Raw genomic sequence first — 22,393 nt, 5'->3', positions numbered from 1 at the left:
CTATGAATGGCTGTCGTCTGCAATAGTAAGAGTTTCTCACTACCATATTAGGCCAAACTCAGCCTTCAGGAATTTGTCAAAATTACCATTGAAGACTTCCTACAAGTTTTTTGCTCTCCAAACTCACCTTGAGATGAGCATGGTAGTTTTGGATGGTAGTTTGGCCTGTGATCTCAGTTCTCTGATGGGTCCATGGAAGTTCATTGAATTGGTCTGTTTAGCTTTTCTTCTTGTAAGTTTAGGAGGGAGAGTTTCCAATCTCTCTGCGTGTTGGAACTATAACCAGAAGACTGCACCCAACATTTTATGATGAAATTTTCCAAATACACAAAAAATTAAGCACTTAAGGCACATAGATACACAACTCAATTACATAGATGCTTAACAAACATGTAGAAATATAGGGAACATTTATCTCCAATTTATGTTTTGTACCCAGTTTCAGTAATTATCAACATCTTTTCATATGCCCACACCCACTTCTACCCCACCATATTATGTATATTATCTAAAGTATTTCAAAGAAAATCCAGATATCATATCATTTTACCCATAAGTAATCAGTATTAACCTGAAGAAAAAGGAACATTTTCTCCAAATCCACAATGTCATCATCATGCCAGGCAATAATAACAGTTACTCAAAATCTTCTCCTACTCAGTCCTTTTTAAAACTTCCTAGTATATCTAAAATTTGTCTTTTTATATTTGGTTTGTTTTATAAACTAAGTCTTAATGCAAGAAAGTAACCATAACTTTATGGAATTTCCCCAAACTATCATTAGGAGATAGGAAAAGGACATTCATTAGAATACGGTTGAAGAATGTGTTTGGAAGAAATAAATCATTTTATATTTATTCCCCAGTGAGTTGAACCTTCTCAGTAAATTGATGAAAGTTTTTTCTTCCAGAGTCAGAGCTTATGGTACCATTTTAAAGCATATTCACTTTTATGTATTAAATCAAAACATGAAATTTACTAAACATTAAATTTTTGTTAAAATTTTTATCTACTTCTAAGCTTTTTTTTTTAAATCATTGTATTCTTTTTTCTATTCCTATGGGAACTATATTTGGATTACAATTAGTTTACCATGTAATCATCCTTCTACTTTTATATAATGTTCTTGTTAATGCTGATATTTTTCTTCATAAATTTCATATTTAAAAATGTATTGACATTATACTTAACTTACAAATTAATTTGGATATGATTAAAATTTACTGTTGGAAACAACAGAATAAATACCACCAGAATTGCCCTCTCATGATAAGCAAGTTTAATAGTGGATAAAATGTATGAGGCATTTTTTTCTCAGGCAATGGACAACAACCAGTGATGGTCTGTAATGACTGAGAGAGGGAAACGCATGAGGAAGGTCCTTTGGCAACTCTACCTCTCTGCTTACAGGGACTTTATTGACCATAGAATGGAAGGGTTGACAAGCTTAAGCTGGCCATAGTGACATCATGAGCTGATGAGGCAGAGATCAGAGTCTACAACTGCTTAAAATGTTAATATTTGTTGGGCAATTTATCTACAAGGAGGAAGCTGTCCAGATTTTGGGATAGGGGTGGGGCTGGATGTCCTCTCCAGAATTCTGCTTGGGAATTTCTCATGTATCCCTGCTGAGGACTGGGCTAAGCATGCTCAGGGCATGTCACTGAGAGACCCATCCAGAAAATAGCTGCCATGGGGCTGAGAGCTGAACAGATATCAGCATTCATGCAGTACTTGGGCCAGTCTGAGTATAAGATTTCTTGAGCACCTCCAGAAAGGGACACAAGTTAGGAGTAAAGACCACAACCTAAAGTAAGTGTGACACTATGGGTTCAAGACAAAACAGCCCTAAAAAACAAAAAAAATGGAGGCTAACAGGATCAAAAGAATTCTCCAGTAGTTTAATTGACTACCAAGCCTAGTTTAAACCACTATCAATACCCATTAAAGAAAAACAGCATAGTCCAGTCTCTATAATATACATGCACAGTGTCTGTCCTACAAGAAACAAAGGACTAGCCATGCAACGGAACAAATATGTGTGACCTGTTATCAAAAACAATGAAAAAGGTGATCAGTAGAATAAACTTGGAGATGATTCAGGTATTGATGTTAACAGAGAAAGACTTTAAAATAGCTACAATAAACATGTTCTATGCCTAAGGGAATAAATATGCATAATGAGTGAAAATATGGAGAATATCAGTAGGGAAATGGATACTATTTAGAAAACAAAAGCAAGAATTAATGCACTCAAATGGAAATTTTAGAGCTGAAAAACACAGTATATGAAGTAAAAAATTCCCTGGATTGTTTTAATAGCAGATGGAGACTGCAAAATAAAAGATCAGTGAAACTAAAGATGAATAAATAGAAAATATACATTTTGACGAGCAAAGGAAAAAAATGACTCAAAAACAACATCAAAAAAGGTAGAGCCTCAGAGACATGAGACAATATCAAGTACTTTAGCATATGTACAATACGAATTCCAGAAGGAAAGAAGAAGGAATTGGGCATAAAAATATATTTGAAGAAATGATGTCTAAAAGTTTTCCAAGTAAGCCCAAAATATCCACTTACATATCCAAGAAGAGCAGCAAACCGCATACAGGAAAAATTCAAAGAAAAGCAAAACTCATAGTTAAACTGCTATAAATCAAAAGTAAAAAAGAGAAAACCATAAATGCTGCAAGAAAAACAACAAAACTTAGAGACACATAAAAATAATACAAATGTGATAAAAAATGGACGCCAGAAGATATTAGAATGACAACGTTAAAGAGCTGAAAGAAAACAATTATCAACTTAATATTCTATATCCAATGAAAATATTTTTTGGAAATAAGAGTAAAAATAGCCATTTCTTATGAATTAAATATGAGAAAACTCATCAACAACAAAATTGTACTAGAATTAAAAAATGCTAAAGATAATGCTATTAGAAGGAAACTCGTATCCACAGAAAATAATACAGAACAACTGACATCTTAATTTTTTGTGTAAATATAAAAGGCAAACTTTCTTCTTAATTTAGTAAAAAGCTGACCATTAAATGCAAAACTATAACATTACATTGTGAGTTATTGTGTGTACAGTGTAAAGTACATAACATTAGCATCAGCCTCAGACCTAGAGTCTGTCATACAGAGTGAAGTAAGTCAGAAAGAGAAAAACAAATACTGTATGCTAACACATATATATGGAATCTTAAAAAAAAAAAAATTCTGAAGAACCTAGGGGCAGGGCAGGAATAAAGACGCAGATGTAGAGAATGGACTAGAGGACACAGGGAGGGGGAAGGGTAAGCTGGGACGAAGTGAGAGAGTGGCATAGGCTTACACATATTAAAAAGTAAAATAGGTAGCTAATGTGAAGCAGCTGCATAGCACAGGGAGATCAACTAGGTCCTTTTTGACCACCTAGATGGGTGGGATAGGCAGGGTGGGAAGGAGACGCAAGAGGGAGGAGATATGGGGATATATGTATATGTATAGCTGATGCACTTTGTTATAAAGCAAAAACTAACACACCATTTTAAAGCAATTATACTTCAATAAAGATGTTTAAAAAAAAGGAAAAATAAATATACTGATTTTATTAGGTGATAGAAATGTGGATAATTTGAATTTTACATTACTGTTATTATTTAAATATTAGTTTTTCAGTAGACTTTTTAAAGAACCTACAAAAGAAGGAAATAATTGCTAGGTTCTATAATAAAGCCATGGGAATCATTACTGTGGATAATTCCACAGTATAACTTATCTAGAAATAAAACAATAGCTGCTTATTTTTAATCCATAATAAAGGACCATGTTAATGATTTTTATAAACAAATATAAGCAAGCAATACATGCATATGTGCTTGTTGAAAATATTTTTGAAAATATAGAATTAATTAGAACTTTATTCATCAGATGTAATTTCAGTACATCGTGTGTACTTGTGGACAGTTATCTGTGTATTTATGTGTGCACTTGTGCACATCTTTGTGTGGATATAGAGGAGAGAGGGTGATTCTGGAAGACAGAATGAATTAGAGAGAGAGAGAAACTGTCATTTTATAGTCACATTATCTTACTATCTCTATTTTTCTAACAAAACTTGCTGGAGAAAAAATCAAAGTTTACTCAACTGATCCCCACATAACATTAATATTACTGTGCAAAATTCTTAATTAGGGAAATTAACTTAAAATCCCTGTACATCGAAGTGTGTACATCAGGAAAATTCCTTTAATGCAGTATATTTATTTTTTACGCACGTACATAAAATTGTGGTGTAACTATAAACAGAATTAAGGAAAAGTGCTGTGGAAAAAATTAGAAGACAACTTATTTGAAAAATATTTCTCTAGAAATATTGAATTTAGCTTCATTAATTAGTATCTATTTACTTGTTTGGGTCAGTTTAAAAGGATTAGAATAAGAAGTTTGAGTGCTATAGCGTACAAAAACCACTTTGTGCCTTACAAAATGAAAAGGACCTTTTATTTCTTGGATTGTGGATCACCTGGTTTTCTTGATACATGCTTCTATGTTGTTATTTACAAGGGGAAGATATTCACGAATAGTGATTTTAAAAGGCTCTGAAGTCTCCTTGGTGTCAAAAAATCTTAACTAAGCAAATTTTTAATTAGCCAATTGTAAATAAATCTATAATGTGGAGAGATTTAAATTTCTAACAAATTATACATGGACGTAAAAATTAAGCAATTATATTTGGCATCACCCATTTTTAGTTTAATTGAGCCTAAAGCCTCAAGAAGGTAGGTGAAAAGTGTGTGTGGTTCCAATTCTGTAGTCATTGAAAAAATAAAAAACAAACCCTGCAGTAATTTGCATTTTTCTTCTAAGAGTTATAACGTTAGCATTTATTACAACTTATTTTTAAACTTAAAAGTCTTTTTTCCTATAGAATTTGAAGCAAACATCAATTCGTTAGTTAACTCTCATTTAGTTTCATTTAATTACATAATCTGTATTGAAAATTAATATTTCCATTAAAGCTGTGTTCTAATTCTACATTAAATCATTGTGAATGACTGTACTGAAAAAGTTGGAGCATATACTGATTGCACCACAAGCCCAGAGGTAAAATGGCTCTTATTTAAAAAAGGCTTTTTGTAAGGCTCATAGACTGCCACATTCTATTAAGATGAAAAAATTTGATCAACTGCCTCATGGAAATGGCTCTTTACAGTTAACACTATTAGTTTTTTTTTTTCACTATGGAAATGGGAAGATTATAAAAATGTATCTAATGCGGTAAGAAAACACAGTTCTTTTTTAAATTAATGCAGTGAGATTGCTGTTTCATTATATACTTATATTTCTACTTGTTTAAACCCAAAAGACATACTATTCAATTCAATCCATTTTTAAGAATGTTCTTTATCTCACCATTATCAATCAATCAATTTGAAACATTAATTGCATGACCACATTGAACATGATCAGTCACCTTGATATCCATCCTGTTTTACCAATGAAAAATATTCCAAGTAACCAGGAATATATAAACCACATAACATATATTTTCTCCATCTGAAGTATTCCAGGCCATCACAAAGTACAGCAGGGCAAAGGAAAAATGGTCCCTAATTTTTTTTTATCTTAAAATCACATACAGGGGAAATAATTCCAATAGGAAAGCCATTATTCAACCATATGGACATTCACCACTTTCCTACATTGAGCAGTTGACATGATATACTTAGCAGACGATACAGGAAAGGGAATGGCCCTAAGCCTCAAGCAAAAAATGTATTTAATACGGTCCTAGGATTGTATAAAGCTACTAGTGAACTGGTAGAAATGATTAAAACTATTCACAAGAGGACAGCATCTTAAACAATGACTCCCAACATATCCACAGATAAACTACCATCAAACAAAAAATCAGAATTTAGAAAATAAGACATGCAAAAAAAACAAAAAAAAGAAACAAATAAAATAAGATAAAATAATGGAAAAAACAATAGAGGCTAGCTTGCTAAGTTAGACTTAAGAGGTTACTAAGAAAAAAAAAGAGTAGTACAAGGCTGTCATTTTTTTTTCTATATAAAGCAAACACTCTCCTTTATTATTAACAGACCTTAAAATACTGTGTTTTGCAGAATTCACTACTTTACTATTTAAAACGGCATATTCTTATTCTCTATTTTCCACTTCTTTGGTTTAGAATTTCAAGTTGCATTATGTTTTTTTCAGAATGTGCGTAGCACAGTCTAGCCATATTATATATTTTAGAAAATAATGATTTTGTCAGCTTGGAGTCAAGAATATGTGAATTTTGTTAGAAGAGAAAAATTGGTAATGATTTAAAGATAAATTAGTTTCTGTTGCCTACTTGTCTTTTTAGATAAAGTACAAAGTACTTCTGTGTCTTGAGCATGTAGTGTGCTGCTATTTCCTACACATATTATAAAACATACCACCTGTGATTTTTCTTAGGTTTATCATATTAATATGAAACTATGTCAGTACAACATGTGTGCAACCTATAAAATGTCTCATAAATATTTGTGTTTTAATTTATTTATTTTAATTTCCAAATGTATTTTTGAGTATTATAACAGCAAGCACAATGGCAAAACTTGGATGAGAGGACAAAAAGGGAAGTGTAGCAAATTGAGAAGTAATGGTGAAACTCACAATGGCAAAAACATATATATGTGTATAACAAATCTGTGTTTAACAAATGAGCCACAAATCTGATCAAGAGGTTTCTCATGGTCAACATTGAAAAATAATGTTTTTCTATTATAAATGCACACCATTAGTGAGATATCATATTGAGCCATCGGAGAATTTACAACAAATTTTGGTATTAACATCCATAGAAATTTCTCCCAGTAGCCTCCACAGAAATAATTATACTCCTTTATTCATTTGTTATTTTATGTTTACAGTATTTTTATAATAATACTTTTCCTGATTTAAATTAAATATTGAAGAAATACAATTTTTCTAGTGTATGTGGAGAGTATAAAGACAGTAATTCTAACCCTCTTGTAGCCATTATCCAGTGTGACAGAGAACATAACCATTTCATTACAAGAACCTTTTACCAGAGGTCGCCTTCTCTCTGAATTTTGTATTCTCTGGCAAAAAGCAAATTTTGCATGTGAATTGGTTATATCGGATTATGGATTATATAGATTTCCATGTTTTTTTGAAATATATATAGATCGAACAATATAATAGATTTCCTTCTATTTTTTCCGCTTAATAGTATTTTGAGATTCATGTTGATTATTTAGCTAAAATTAATTCATTCTACTTCATGAATACAGCACTGTGTGTGTGTGTGTAAGCATTTTCCTTTTGATATTTCTTGCTCACAGACTTTTGCTGCTACAAACTTACTAACATAAAAATTCTCATATATACTTTTGGTATACGAATTAAGACCTCCTTCTCCCCAGGTTATATGTCTAAAAAAAAGTACCTGAAAAATAAGGTATCGTCAAATTATTTTTCATCGGCATTTCTCTCTTCCACATGCTTACCAACTATTGCAATATTTAGATTTCTTTGTTTTGTTTTTTTAAAATTTTTACTGCTCTACTAGTTTAAGTGGCAACATTATGTTTTACTTCCACTTCTATTATAAATTAAGTAAAAAAAAAAAAGTTTCACATGATTCTTGGCCATTTGTATGTCCTCTCCTCAAATACCTTTAGAAAAGTTTATCCATTTCCCTTTGGGTTGTTTATGTCTTAAAAATGTGTGGAATATATTTCACACACATATAAAATACATATTCTAGTGTACAAGTTATGACACATACATGTCATATTTTTCAATGTGTACATATATTCATATTCTTTTTTTTAAATATCTTTACTGGAGTATAATTGCTTTACAATAATGTGTTAGTTTCTGCTTTATAACAAAGTGAATCGGCTATACATATACATATATCCCCATATCTCCTCCCTCTTGTGAATCTTTTGTTAGATATCTATGGCAATATATTTTTCCCAGTTTGTGGCTTGTCTTTTCACTCTTCTTATGACATTCTTAATGAATATAGATTTGTAATTTTAGAAGCATAGAACTTAACATAATTTCTGTTCATTTGTACCCTTTCCTAATTTAAAATCACAGATTTGTGTGCATATACTCTATATATGTAGAATACATATTTTTTAAGTTGTATAGGCTTTCCTTTAACATTTAAGTAATTAAACTATTTGGTATTTTTCTTTTTCAGTATGGTTTACTGTTTATTTAATAGGACTTTATTTCATTATTTATCTATCATGCCAGCTGTCATTTATTGTATTTCCAGAAGACATAAACCTGTTCCTAATCTCCTTAGTGTAGTCTAGTCATATATTCCTTTCAGTGCTATGCTGTGTTAATTAATATATCTTTATATTCTCAGGATATATATCTCTGAATATATCATGGTTTTTATTCATATTTAACTTCCACTGGAAGTCTGAGTTTTTCTGTTAAATGTTCCTCTCTAATCTTCATCCCTCTTTACGTATATTTTGTTTTCTTTTTCATTATACCTTATGTTAAATTAAAAATTTTTTCCCTCTCAGTAATTGTCTGTTCAATAGAATCTAATCTGATGTTAAATCCTTCTATATTCCACTTTTAACATTTTTAATTTTCATGAAATTTATGTGGTCTTTTCCATAACTGCTTGAATATTTTCATCATTCCCTTACCCTTGCTTCTTTTCTTTTCCTTTTTTTTTTTCATGGAAAGGCATTTTATTTTAGATACAGCAGTTTGTACATGTCAATCCCAAACTCCCAATCTATCCCTCCCCTACAACCTTCCCTCCTGGTAACCATAAGTTCATTCTCTAAGTTTGTGAGTCTGTTTCTGTTTTGTAAATAAGTTTATTTGTATCATTTTTTAGATTCGGCATATAAGTGATATCATGTATTTGCCTTTCTCTGACTTACTTCACTTAGTATGATAATCTCCAGTTCCATCCATGTTACTGCAAATAACATTATTTCATTCTTTTTAATGGTTGAGTAATATTTCATTGTATATATGTACCACATCTTCTTTATTGATTCATCTGTTGATGGACATTAAGGTTGCTTCCATGTTTTGGCTATTGTAAGCAGTGCTGCAATGAACATTGGGGTGCATGTATCCTTTCAAACCATGTTTTTCTCTGGATATATGCCCAAGAGTAGGATTGCTGGATCATATGTTAGCTCTATTTTTAGTTTTTTAAGGAACCTCTGCACTGTTCTCCATAGTGGCTGTACCAATTTACATTCCCACCAACAATGTAGGAAGGTTTCCTTTTCTTCACACCCTCTCCAGCATTTGTCATTTGCAGATTTTCTGATGATGGTCATTCTGACTGGTGTGAGGCAATATCTCATAGTTTTGATTTGCATTTCTCTAATAATTAGTGATGTTGAGCATCTTTTCATGTGCATCTTGGCCATCTGTATGTCTTCTTTGTAGAAATGTCTCTTTACGTCATCTTCCCATTTTTTTGATTGGGTTGTTTGTTTTGTTGATATTGAGCTGCATGAGCTTTTCATAAATTTTGGAGATTAATCCCTTGATGTCAGTCGCATCATTTGCAACTGACCACCAGCCATTCTGTGGGTTGTCTTTTCGTTTTGTTTATGGTTTCTTCTGCTGTGCAAAAGCTTTTGAGTTTAATTAAGTTCCATTTGTTAATTTTTGTTTTTTAATTTCCATTACTCTGGGAGACAGATCGGAAAAGCTATTGCTGTGATTTATATCAAAGAGTGTTCTGCCTATGTTTTCCTCTAAGAGTTTTACAGTATCCAGTCTTACATTTAGGTCTTTATTCTATTTTGAGTTTATTTTTGGGTATGGTGTTAAAGAATGTTCTAATTTCATTCTTTTACATGTAGCTGTACAGTTTTCCCAGCAACATTCATTGAAGAGACTGTTTTTCCTCCATTTTATAGTCTTGCCTCCTTTGTCGTAGATTAATTGGCCATAGGTGCGTGGTTTATTTCTGTGCTTTCTGTCCCATTCTGTTCATCTGTATTTCTGTTCTCTGTCCTGTTTTTCTTAAGGCACTCTTATTTTTTAAACAAAGTAAATATATTTATTTAATAATTGCTGTCTAATAATTCTAACATCTCTGCAAGTCTGAATTTGCTCTCTGATATTTCTTGGTTATAGTAACTTGGTTTTGTCTATGCCTTGTGACTTGCTTTTTTCACTTAATTCTACCTGTGAGAATCTTTGACACATTCAGAGAAGGTATACTTTTTCTTCTGCCAGTCATATGGGTTACACAAACCGAAGAACACTTTAAAATATTTGCTAGAGATTTGGGGAAACAACATAGATTTTATGAAATTGGTTACCATGCTTAGATGAGGTCTGTCTTGTGATTATAATCTTTAGGATAGATTTATTTTACCCTTCAGAAAACCATGATTCATGTGAGATTGTCCAAATTCATTGCATTCTCTCCTATGAATGAAACTATTTCCTGGACTTTGTGGTCCAATCTTTATACCAGGGGATTCTATTAGTTATTCAACCCTAGAAAAGCCCTAGACATTATTTCTTGTCATTTACCTCACCCACTTCTTCCCACTCCTCATACACCTCTCAAATTGAAATTTCAAGTGACTGGGGTTTAGCAGAAACCCTCTGGGTGGAAAGCCAACTTCTGAATTTGCTTCCTTCAAAAGATCCCCCTTTTCACTTTGTTTGGCTTTTCCTGTTTCCGTATATTCTTGTTAACTTGACAATGCATTTAAAATGAAAATTTCATATCATATAAGATATGAAAAGATATAAGAATTTTTAGCTGCTTAATGTGAATGTCATCCAGGGTATTTATCCAGTCTGCAGTACTTTACAAAATAGAAAATTATCTTCATTTTTATACCTATGTTTATGTCAAATATTATTAGAGTAAGCTTATTAGAGGATATATGTTAGAATAAAAATAAAATATGCATACATATAACCAAAATCAAAGAAAAATATACAAATAAAATTTAATTATACTCTGGGCTACTGAAAATTGTGGGGAAAAAAGTGACATAAAATTATTTTCAACAGCATGAGCTAAAATTAAATCTCACAGTATTTTTTTCAAAGTTTCAGAGAAGAAATACTTGACTCAGTCTTCATCCTTGTAACTGCTGGCATTTTCCCATCCTTATTGTACATCTATAGATTATTTCTTCAACATGAGTGCAATTGAGAAGACAGAGTACTTGCAAGGTCTTCTTCTTGTGCTGGCCTTTCTCATCTGCTTGACATATCATAGTATCCCATGAATAATTAAATATAAGAAACTTGGACATATTTAGTCTGCTTTTAAGGTTTTCTTTCTTTTTTCTTTTTCTTCTTTCTTCTTCTCAAATACTTTGAATTTAAATAAAGGATAATTCATTTGGAAATTCTACCACAATATATACATGAACTGCAGGGGAAGAGGCATACCCTAAGATGTATAAATAGTTGATTTTACTACAAATAATTCCTCAGATACATACACAGTTTTAGCAGTCAATATCTATTTGGACAAAATATGTCCTGTAAGCTTAAGATGACACTGTCCATTCCAGTAAAAGGATAGTCATACTATAGCAAAGCACACCTATTATTGTGTTGTTTTTGGCAACAGTGAATGTTGAGAAAGAAGACAGTTCTGCAGTTCTTTGGTAGGTAAAATTATTTATCTTTTCCTCTGAGAGCATGGCTACCATTACATGCTGAATATTTTGCAATAGATCTGTGTGCTGATTAAGATTCATGTTGAGGTATTTCTTAAGTATTTAATTTGAAATATAAATTTATTTGACAGACTCTGTTACTTTGTGTATCTTTCCAAGCAGTATGCACATGTGGTTATATCTTTTCTCCTTTCTCCTAAGCTTCCCTTTGACCACCATTGAAATGTTATTTATATAGAGAAAATCCTCTATTGGTGAATACATTTTTCCCCTGTGGTTTTAATGTCTTCAATATTGATATGCTGGAGAATTAATGATATAGAACAAGAAGCTTTATTCTTCCTCCTCCCTTTTTCCTATGAATACATTGAGCTAGCACTTAAACAGATATAGTTGCACCACAGAAAATTTTACTGGCAATTATGTTACAGAAGTCTGACAATCCTTTATAATCAATAAAAAGCAGTAACTATGTCCATGTAACTGAAACTCTTCATTAAAAACTGAATGTAACAATGAGGCTAAAACCTGAAATAATTTTACAATAACATGAAGATGTAGAATATATCACTTTCACTATTAAAATTCCAACTATCTGGTGCCTTAATTTATAATTTGTATATTATTTACTCAAAGTGGATGTATTTTACAAAGGGAAAATATGACATTTCACATAATGAAATCACATCAAAACATGTCTATAGCTATCTAAATGAAGAATCTTAATGTGACGGGGAAGAAACTTTTCTGTGGACTAATGATGCCATATAAGGCAGACAAGGAATTCATTGATTCATACAATAGATGTGTTTTTGAAAACATCTGCCAAAAATGCATATTTTGGGTTTCCCTTGTGGCACAATGGTTAAGAATCCACCTGCCTCAATATCAAAAGAACAAACAACACAATTCAAAAATGAGCAGAAGATCTAAGTAGATATTTCTCCAAAGAAGATATACAGATTGCCAACAAGCACATGCAAGAATGCTCAGCGTCATTTATCATTAGGGAAATGCAAATCAAAACAATGAGGTATCACCTCACACCAGTCAGAATGGCCATCATTAAAAAATCTACAAACAATAAATGCTGGAGAGGGCGTGGAGAAAAGGGAACCCTCTTGCACTGTTGGTGAGAATGTAAATTGATACAGCCACTATGGAGAACAGTATGGAGGTTCCTTAAAAAACTAAAAATAGAACTACCATATGACCCAGCATTCCCACTACTGGGCATGTACCCTGAGAAAACCATAACTCAGAAAGAGTCATGTACCACAGTGTTCATTGTAGCACTATTTACAATAGCCAGGACATGGAAGCAACCTAAGTGTCCATCGACAGGTGAATGGATGAAGAAGAAGCGACACATATATACAATGGAATATTACTCAGCCATAAAAAGAAATGAAACTGAGTTATTTTTAGTGAGGTGGATGGACCTAGAGTCTGTCATACAGAGTGAAGTAAGTCAGAAAGAGAAAAACAAATACTGTATGCTAACACATATATATGGAATCTAAAAAAAAAAAAATGGTTCTGAAGAACCAAGGGGCAGGACAGGAATAAAGATGCAGACATAGAGAATGGACTTGAGTACCTAGGGAGAGGGAAGGATTAGCTGGGACATAGTGAGAGAGTGGCATGGACATATATACACTACCAAATGTAAAATAGACAGCTAGTGGGAAGCAGCTACATAGCACAGGGAGAACAGCTCGGTGCTTTGTGACCACCTAGAGGGGTGGGATAGGGAGGGTGGGAGGGAGACGCAAGAGGGAGGGGATATGGGGATATATGTATACATATAGCTGATTCACTTTGTTATACAGCAGAAACTAACACAACAATATAAAGCAATTATATTCCAATAAAGATGTTAAAATTTTAAAGAATAATTTATTTGACCAAACAAAAACAGACAAAAAAAGGAATCCTGCCAATGTAGGGACATGGGTTGGAGCCCTGGTCCCCGAAGATCCCACATACCGCAGAACAACTAATCCTGTGCACCACAACTACTGAGCTTGCGCTCTAGAGCCCACGAGCCACAACTATTGGAGCCCACGTGCCTAAAGCCCATGCTCCACAACAAGAGAAAGCCATGGCAATGAGAAGCCTGCTCACCGCAACGAAGAGTAGCCCCGCTCGCTGCAACTAAAGAAAGCCCGTGCACAACAACGAAGACCCAACACAGCCAAAAATAAATGAATAAACTTATATTAAAAATAAAGTATTAAAAAAAAGAAAAAGAATGGACATTTTGATAACTGAGCCATTTAATGTTCTAAAGAGTTGCCATTTAAAAACAATCTGATATAAATTTCTTTTAAAGAGAATGTAGTATAAATCTCATTTAAAAGAAAATAATCAGTACTTTTGTATAATTTTTTAACAGTGAATCTCTCAGAGGTTTAGAATTCAACATAAGCAACTAATGTAGCACTTTAAAAATTTTGTAATTTATACCAGGGCTTTCACTTTATGGTATTATGAGATTTGTGTTATAAAATAAACAGAATTTGTGTGTTTTAATTAGGAATTTGGTTCTCTTTTATGTTTGCTGCTGAGTAACTTGATCATTTGTTTAAGGTCAACACATACTGAAAGATCTGAAAGACTCTGAGTTCCCCCTGCCCTCCCCAAGGCACAAAGAACAGAAATAGTACCTATCTTAGCCTAAATGTTTCTGAGAAAATCCTGTGACAATATGATGTCAGGGAGCAAAAGTGCAAGACATGGAGAGTGAAAATGAGAAAGGTGAAAAGATCAACACAAGGATGTTATATGGATTTGACCAGTGCTACAGGCAACTGGTGTTTTATCTTATGAGGATGTCTAAGAGGCCTTATACAAGACACCTCAGAACTGTCCACCTGAGGGTCCAAAATGAGGACATATTCATCTAATCATTCTCATACCTAATTGGCCGAAGGTGGCTCCGTGGGCTTTGATTACTGCATATTTCTGATTTGAACATATGTGAATGATGGGCAAATTCTTACGTGTTGCCCTGCCACAGTTTCAGGGAAACTCCATGGCAGGAAGCAGGGGTGAGGTGCTATCAATTACATGTGCATGAAGTTGGTCAAAATCTTCATTCAGTTATTACTGTAGCAGTGACTGGAGTATGAGATAGGGCCAAGAAGATTTTGAAGTTCTCACTAGAATTGTACAAAAGGAACCTATAATATTCTTCTTAGATTTCAATTTTATTTTGCTGTGCAAAATACAACCAAGATAGACTGTATAAAGTCAGGCATAAACTTTAATCTTTTCAATTAAACTTAAATGTTCCTCAATGACACTCCCACCACTTCCATAATTTCTTCCAGTGTTGACATTTTGTGACATACTTAAATTTATTTGATGTTGTTATTGCAAATCTTTATATTTTACAAATGCTTTTAAAGTTAGACTTCTTAAAAAATTACACATAGGGACTCCGCTGGTCACACAGTGGTTAAGAATTTGCTTGCTAAAGCAGGGGACATGGGTTTGAGCCCTGGCCCACGTGCTGTGCAGCAACTAAGCCTGTGTGTCACAAATACTGAACCCGCATGCTGCAACTACTGAAGCCCACACGCTTAGAACCCGTGCTCCACAGCAAGAGAAAGCACCACAATGAGAAGCCCACGCACCGCCACGACGAGTAGCACTGACTCGCCACAGCTAGAGAAAGCCTGTGTGCAGCAATGAAGACCCAATACAGCCATAAATAAATTTATATAAAGAAGAAAAATTCCACATAAAAAAGAGTCAATATAATATTGCCATTTAAGAGATTTTCAAAATATTGGGTGTCTATGCAATTCTCCTGCTGTAATTTTGGATGTGATAGTTTTAATTCTTTGCTACTGAAATGCTTTAAAAAATTATATGATGGGTTCTTTCATTAATCTTGAGATTCTCTTTGAGGTTTTTTATTGATCTTGGCCTACCATTGAGTCTTAAATTCCTTCTTGAATGTTTTGGGCATTATCACCTCAAATATTTTGGAAGGCAGCGCCTTTTCCAAGCATGGAATCAGGAAGCTTCAAGATCCAAAATAAGATTCCTGTACCATGAGTCATCAGGCCTTAAATGGTGATATGAGGATAATTCTTATAAATAGATTTTTCCTATTCAGCTTTTTGGAAATCTTATATATATATATATATATATATATTTTAAATGTTTTTATTAGAGTATAATTCCTTTACACTGGTGTGTTACTTTTAGCTTTATAACAAAGTGAATCAGTTATACATAAACATATGTTCCCATATCTCTTCTCTCTTGTGTCTCCCTCCCTCCCACCCTCCCTATCCCACCCCTCTAGGTGGTCACAAAGCAACAAGCTGATCTCCCTGTGCTATGCGGCTGCTTCCCACTAGCTATCTATTTTACGTTTGGTAGTGTATATATGTCCATGCCACTCTCTCACTACTTCTCAGCTTATCCTTCCCTCTCCCTAGGTACTCAAGTCCATTCTCTATGTCTACATCTTTATTCCTGTCCTGCCCCTTGGTTCTTCAGACCTTTTTTTTTTTTTTTAGATTCCATATATATGTGTTAGCATACACTACTTGTTTTTCTCTTTCTGACTTACTTCACTCTGTATGACAGACTCTACATCCATCCACCTCACTGAAAATAACTCAATTTTGTTTCCTTTTATGGCTGAGTAATATTCCATTATATATATGTGCCACATCTTCTTAATCCATTCGTCTATTGATGGACACTTAGGTTGCTTCCATATCCTGGCTATTGTAAATAGAGCTGCAATGAACATTGTGGTACATGACTCTTTTTGAATTATGGTTTTCTCAGGGTATATGCCCAGTAGTGGGATTGCTGGGTCATATGGTAGTAATTTTTCAGTTTTTTAAGGAACCTCCATACTGTTCTTCATAGTGGCTGTATCAATTTACATTCCAACCAACAGTGCAAGAGGGCTCCCTTTCCTCCACACCCTCTCCAGCATTTATTGTTTGTAGATTTTTGTTTGTTTGTTTGTAGATTTTTTGTTGATGGCCATTCTGACCGGTGTGAGATGATATCTCATTGTAGTTTTGATTTGCATTTCTCTAATGATTAATGATGTTGAGCATTCTTTCATGTGTTTGTTGGCAATCTGTATATCTTCTTTGGAGAAATAGCTCTTTAGGTCTTCTGCCTATGTTTGGATTAGATTGTTTGTTTTTTTTGATATTGAGCTGCATGAGCTGCTTGTAAATTTTGGAGATTAATCCTTTGTCAGTTGGTTCATTTGCAAATATTTTCTCCCATTCTGAGGGATGTCTTTTCCTCTAGTTTATGGTTTCCTTTGCTGTGCAAAAGCTTTTAAGTTTCATTAAGTCCCATTTGTTTATTTTTGTTTTTATTTCCATTTCTCTAGGAGGTGGGTCAAAAGTATCTTGCTGTGCTTTATATCATAGAGTGTTCTGCCTATGTTTTCCTCTAAGAGTTCGATAGTGTCTGGCCTTACATTTAGGGCTTTAATCCATTTTGAGTTTATTTTTGTGTATGGTGTTAGGGAGTGTTCTAATATCATTCTTTTACATATAGTTGTCCAGTTTTCCCAGCACCATTTATTAAAGAGGCTGTCTTTTCTCCACTGTAAACTCTTGCATCCTTTATCAAAGATAAGGTGACCATATGCGCGTGGGTTTATCTCTGGGTTTTCTAACCTGTTCCATTGATCTATATTTCTGTTTTTGGGCCAGCACCATGCTGTCTTGATTTCTGTACTTTGTAGGATAGGCTGAAGTCAGGGAGCCTGATTCCTCCAGCTCCGTTTTTCTTTCTCAATATTGCTTTGGCTATTCGGGGTCTTTTGTGTTTCCATACAAATTGTGAAATTATTTGTTCTAATTCTGTGAAAAATGCCAGTGGTAGTTTGATAGGGATTACTTTGGATCTGTAGATTGCTTTGGGTAGTAGAGTCATTTTCACAATGTTGATTCTTCCAATCCAAGAACATGGTATATCTCTCCATCTATTTGTATCATCTTTAATTTCTTTCATCAGTGTCTTATAATTTCCTACATACAGGTCTTTCGTCTCCTTAGGTAGGTTTATTCCTAGATATTTTATTCTTTTTGTTGCAATGGTAAATGGGAGTGTTTTCTTAATTTCACTTTCAGATTTTTCATCATTAGTGTATAGGAATGCTAGAGATTTCTGTGCATTAGTTTTGTATCCTGCTATTTTACCAAATTCATTGCTTAGCTCAGTTTGGATTCAGTTTAAAAATCAATTTAAAATTTAGGTGATTACAGTTAGGCTTCCAAAGACCTTTATGCTATTTATAGTATTGGTTGTTATAACATGAATTCTTTGACCAATTTTTTTTAGAAAAAAATTGTAGATTATTATGGTTGAATTCCTTTTCTCTTCTCGTAACAGGTAACTATGAACTTAAAATCATAAAGCTCACATCTGTGGAAAACCAAAAAGAGAGGAAAAGGATCCCATCGTAAGTTACTTTAAATGTAAAATGTTTGTTTAAGAGATTTTAGGATTATTATTTTTTAAAAAAGATTTCTCTTTTGATGTGGACCATTTTAAAAGTCTTTATTGAATTTGTTACAATATTGCTTATGTTTTGGTTTTTTGGCCCTGAGGCATGTGGGATTGAACCCGCACCCCCTTCATTGGAAGGTGAAGTCTTAACCACTGGACTGCCAGGGAAGTCCCAGGATTATTATTTTTAATGCAATAAATTCTATGTCATATCTCTAAGAAGTAGGGTTATATTTTAACCCTAAAATTAATTTTGGATTAAAAAGATGCTTTTGAAATTGCTATAATGCAGTTAGCTAATTGTAATTTTTGTGATTTGAGCACAAGAACATGTTTATCTTCCCTCAATTCTGTATTTTCCAGTGTTTTCAGAGAATTTTTCAACCTCCTCAAATTTGTAAGGCTTAGTTATATCAGTATGTTACATACATAGCACAGTGGATTTGCTAATAAGACTTAATTTCCCTTATATAGTTTTTGTGTAAATTAGAACAATGCTCAGTACTATGACTACTGTACAGGGTTCTTTTTTGAGAATCAACTGTGATAAATAAAAGAAAAACACTTTGAAAACAAAAGTGCTACACAAATGTTTGTAATTATACAGTTTTATAATCTTTTTCCTGAATTAGAACCACTGGATTTTCACTGGAGTAGTCTTCTCAGGGCCCTGGAGACTCATCAGAACTGTTTCTCATAGCACATTATTCCTTTTTCCACAACGTGTAATTTCATCAATCCACGTTTCATCACACCTTTAGGATTAAGAGCCTGAGCTATTGTTTCTCAGCAAGTATTTCAGTCTACATTTATACTTCACTCTATCCCTGCTCTCTTATATAACAACATATTCTATGTAACTATTCATTTTGACCCTGAAAAAAGACCAAAATATAATTTAGTCAAATCACAGAGCTCCTTTCTGAGGTTACATTACTACCTGAAAGAAATCTCATGCATATCTGGGGAGCTTGCTACATACTGCAGGCCTCTTTTAATTAAAGAATATTGTATAATTGTCAGGGTACATTTTAAACTATGTTTTAACAAGCAAGGGGCTATTACAACTTAAATAAGGATATACTGTCTTGCCAATGAATATAGATTGTTTTATATTCCCTAAGAATTCAATTTTTATTTTGTTTAGTGGATGTGCATTTAATATATAAAGTGTACTCACGTGGAAAAAAGATTTTGTTAGTGATTAACTAATTAATTAATTAAATTAGTAAATTCCAGTGACAAACATATCTCCTTAATAAAGTAGAATATAATTCTATTCTTAGTTAAGATATTAGAGTTAGCATTTCTTTTCAAGTTAATACAAAGTCCAGATTGAATACATTTTGAGTTTAAGCAGTTTGTCTTTGTGTGTGTTTGTTTGCTTGTTAACTTTTCTTCTGAAGCCTCTTACTATTACCCTTGGGAAAAATCATCTTCTCAAAACACTTAGCACAAAAACAAAAGAAAAACAAAAAATAACCAACCAACTGAAAAAGTTCAGAGAGTTTTAGAAACACAGTAAAATTATCGAAGTAAAGTGTCTGTCCTCAAAAGTTTAGAAATAAGTAAAGTAAATCTATTCAGCTTCAGATGACTTAAATACAGTCCTATAGATATTATATCAATTTTTGTTTCATTCTTTTAGGAGAGGGAACATTCTAACAAAATAGAATTATTTGAAAATACGAATTTTCATTTTTGAAGCCTTGAGTTTCACATCCCTGAAATTAAACAGTTATGCAGTTAAGTAAATATGAATTGATTCTCAATCAGGGTTATTGTGGGAGGAATCTTTATGCAGTCATACTCAATGACAAAATTTTCTTTTAACCCTGTTTTGTGTGTATTTGTGTTTAAAGATAGTGTTGCACTGACATCTGGGAAGCTAGACTATTAGATATGAGAGCCAATATAATAAAAGGAATAGAGTGTGAATAGGGAATGATTAAGGACAAGTATATGGATTGCTAAATTAAATGAGCCCATGTAAATTTAGAGACCGCATGTTCTTAAGATTTGTCAATGCCCTTTTGGGTCCTTTTTAGAAAGCTTAGTAACCCAGATTCCTGGAACCACAGAAAACAATTGTAAGAGAATTAAAGGATAAGGAATAGTAAATAGTAGTAGTGGGAAGGGAATAAGGCAAAGGGATGGGGGGTACCATCAAAGGATTGGTGAAAATGATGTACCATGAACTTTCAGTCTTGTAGCTTGAGCTGTATTGGCTCACGTAGATTGAAAAGAAAGCATAGGAGGAACACAAAAGTGAGGGATGAGATAAAGTGAGAAACCCATATACTAAAATGTGGATGTATAAGAAATGATTTAAATATCCTGTCAAAGGGAGGAACTTATATACACTGTGTAGGATAAAGGAGTAATAGCAGTGGTAAGAAAGGTTAATAACCCACCCAGTAGCCCAGATGTCCTGGATTCCAAAAGATGCACAATATCAAAATCTGTATGGTATAGTCAAATGTTTATTTTTCAAGAAGTTAAAATTTAACATCTGTCAAGGAGCCAATTACATGTGTATTTTGCACCAAAACATAGATGTTTTCCTTTTCACTGAAAAGTCAAGGGAAACATTTAATGTACTTGAAGAACAGAGGCAAGACAGTATTATGTGTTTTATCATTAAAGAGCCAGACCCTTCACCAGGTCAAGTTTTAGAGTCAAGGACAAGTGTTAATGTTTAGTTCAGAATACTTACAATGTTTTTTCCATAGCCAGTAAGATGTAAACTAACTGTCTCTTACTATTTAAAACCACCATAAACATACTGAATATGAAACTAATGAGAAATCCCTTGTGCCAAAATCTCAAACAATAACTGTATAATAATTCCCAAGAAAGACACATAAAATAAATAAAGTAGAATATTATGTAACTCTAGCAATCTTCCTTTGCATAATTAGATAACTTGAAGTGCAGGAAAGAACCATCATTTCATAAAAGGTGATTGTAACTTGATGTCTATCTCAAATCAGTAATACTGTTTTATAAATACACACACACACACAAACTTAAATCCAGAAAGATAACTGAAGATCATATATACAAATATTCTCATTTTGCAAATCAGAAAATGAGGCTCAGAGATTACATGTTATCAAAGTGCAAGCAACTATTTATTAGCTGAATATTTGACTCACAACCTCTGATTCTTGTCTCCAAGTTCCAGGACTACATATGTTATTTGTCTGTTTTCCATGCTTTATTATATTAGTATATCTTAAAGTTCATAGATATATTATGTACAGGCATTTGGAAGCCCTCCAGTTTAATTAATTTCCCACTTTAAATTATGCAAAACATTTATTAAAAAGTATTCATCTGTGTTATTATAGTTCATGCTGATATTCCACTAGTACTTATTGTAAAAGAGACTAACACCAGGAACAACAAATTTAATGTAAACCATTTTCCATTAACTAGAATCTGATGAATACCAGATTGTGTAGATTAGCAAACACAACCCTAAGGTTTGTGAAACATCAGTGTCTCCAGTTATCCCTAAGTGGTCTGTAAATTAAGTAAAAATCAATATAAAGTAATTTTAATTTATTTTAGTTCATTTAGTATTCAATAAGTCGTAGAAGATTCATTTATGTCTAGTTTTCTTAACAGGTTTTATTTTTTAGAGAAGTTTTTAGGTTTACAGAAAAATTGAACATATAGTAATTAGAGTTTCCATAATTGCTTCTCCCCCCACACGTGGTTTCTCCTGTTACTAATATCTTACATTAGTGCAGTTTCAATTGACGAACCAATATTTATACATAATTAATTAAATTCCATAGTTATTATAATTTACTCTGTGTTTTAAAGTCCTATGGCTTTTTACTAATGTATAATATCACGTCCACTATTACAAAATCATACAGAATAATTTCACTGCCCTAAAAATGCCCTGTGTTCTACCAATTCATCTCTTCACTCCTCCCTTTGAACCCTGTCAACCATTGACTGTTTTACTGACTGTATAATTTTACCTTTCTAGACTGTCATAGAGTTGAAATCATACAGTTGGTAACTGGCTTCTTTGACTTAGCAATACACATTTAAGAATCTACCATGTATATCTGTGACTTGATAGCTAATTTACTTTTTTGTCACAGAATATACTCCGTTGTATGTACCATAGCTTTTTTGTCCAATTACCTGTTGAAGGACATCTTGGTTGCTTTCAATTTGGGGCAATTA

At 33.0% G+C, this 22,393-nt stretch overlaps 1 long non-coding RNA gene across 1 annotated transcript in view; it reads left to right on the top strand.

Annotated features, from left to right (window-relative positions):
- Window positions 1-22,393, top strand: part of LOC307194889 — a 312,682-nt gene that overhangs the window by 79,067 nt on the left and 211,222 nt on the right. The window contains exon 2 of the long non-coding RNA XR_013830651.1: window positions 18,068-18,137. This is a non-coding gene — a long non-coding RNA (uncharacterized lncRNA). The remainder of the gene's footprint in view (window positions 1-18,067; window positions 18,138-22,393) is intronic.

This window comes from Stenella coeruleoalba (assembly GCF_951394435.1).
Source record: "Stenella coeruleoalba genome assembly, chromosome: 11".
NCBI classification, from domain to species: Eukaryota; Metazoa; Chordata; class Mammalia; order Artiodactyla; family Delphinidae; genus Stenella; species Stenella coeruleoalba.
Note: the sequence above shows the minus strand (reverse complement) of the source record. Positions and strands in the feature narration are given on the sequence as shown.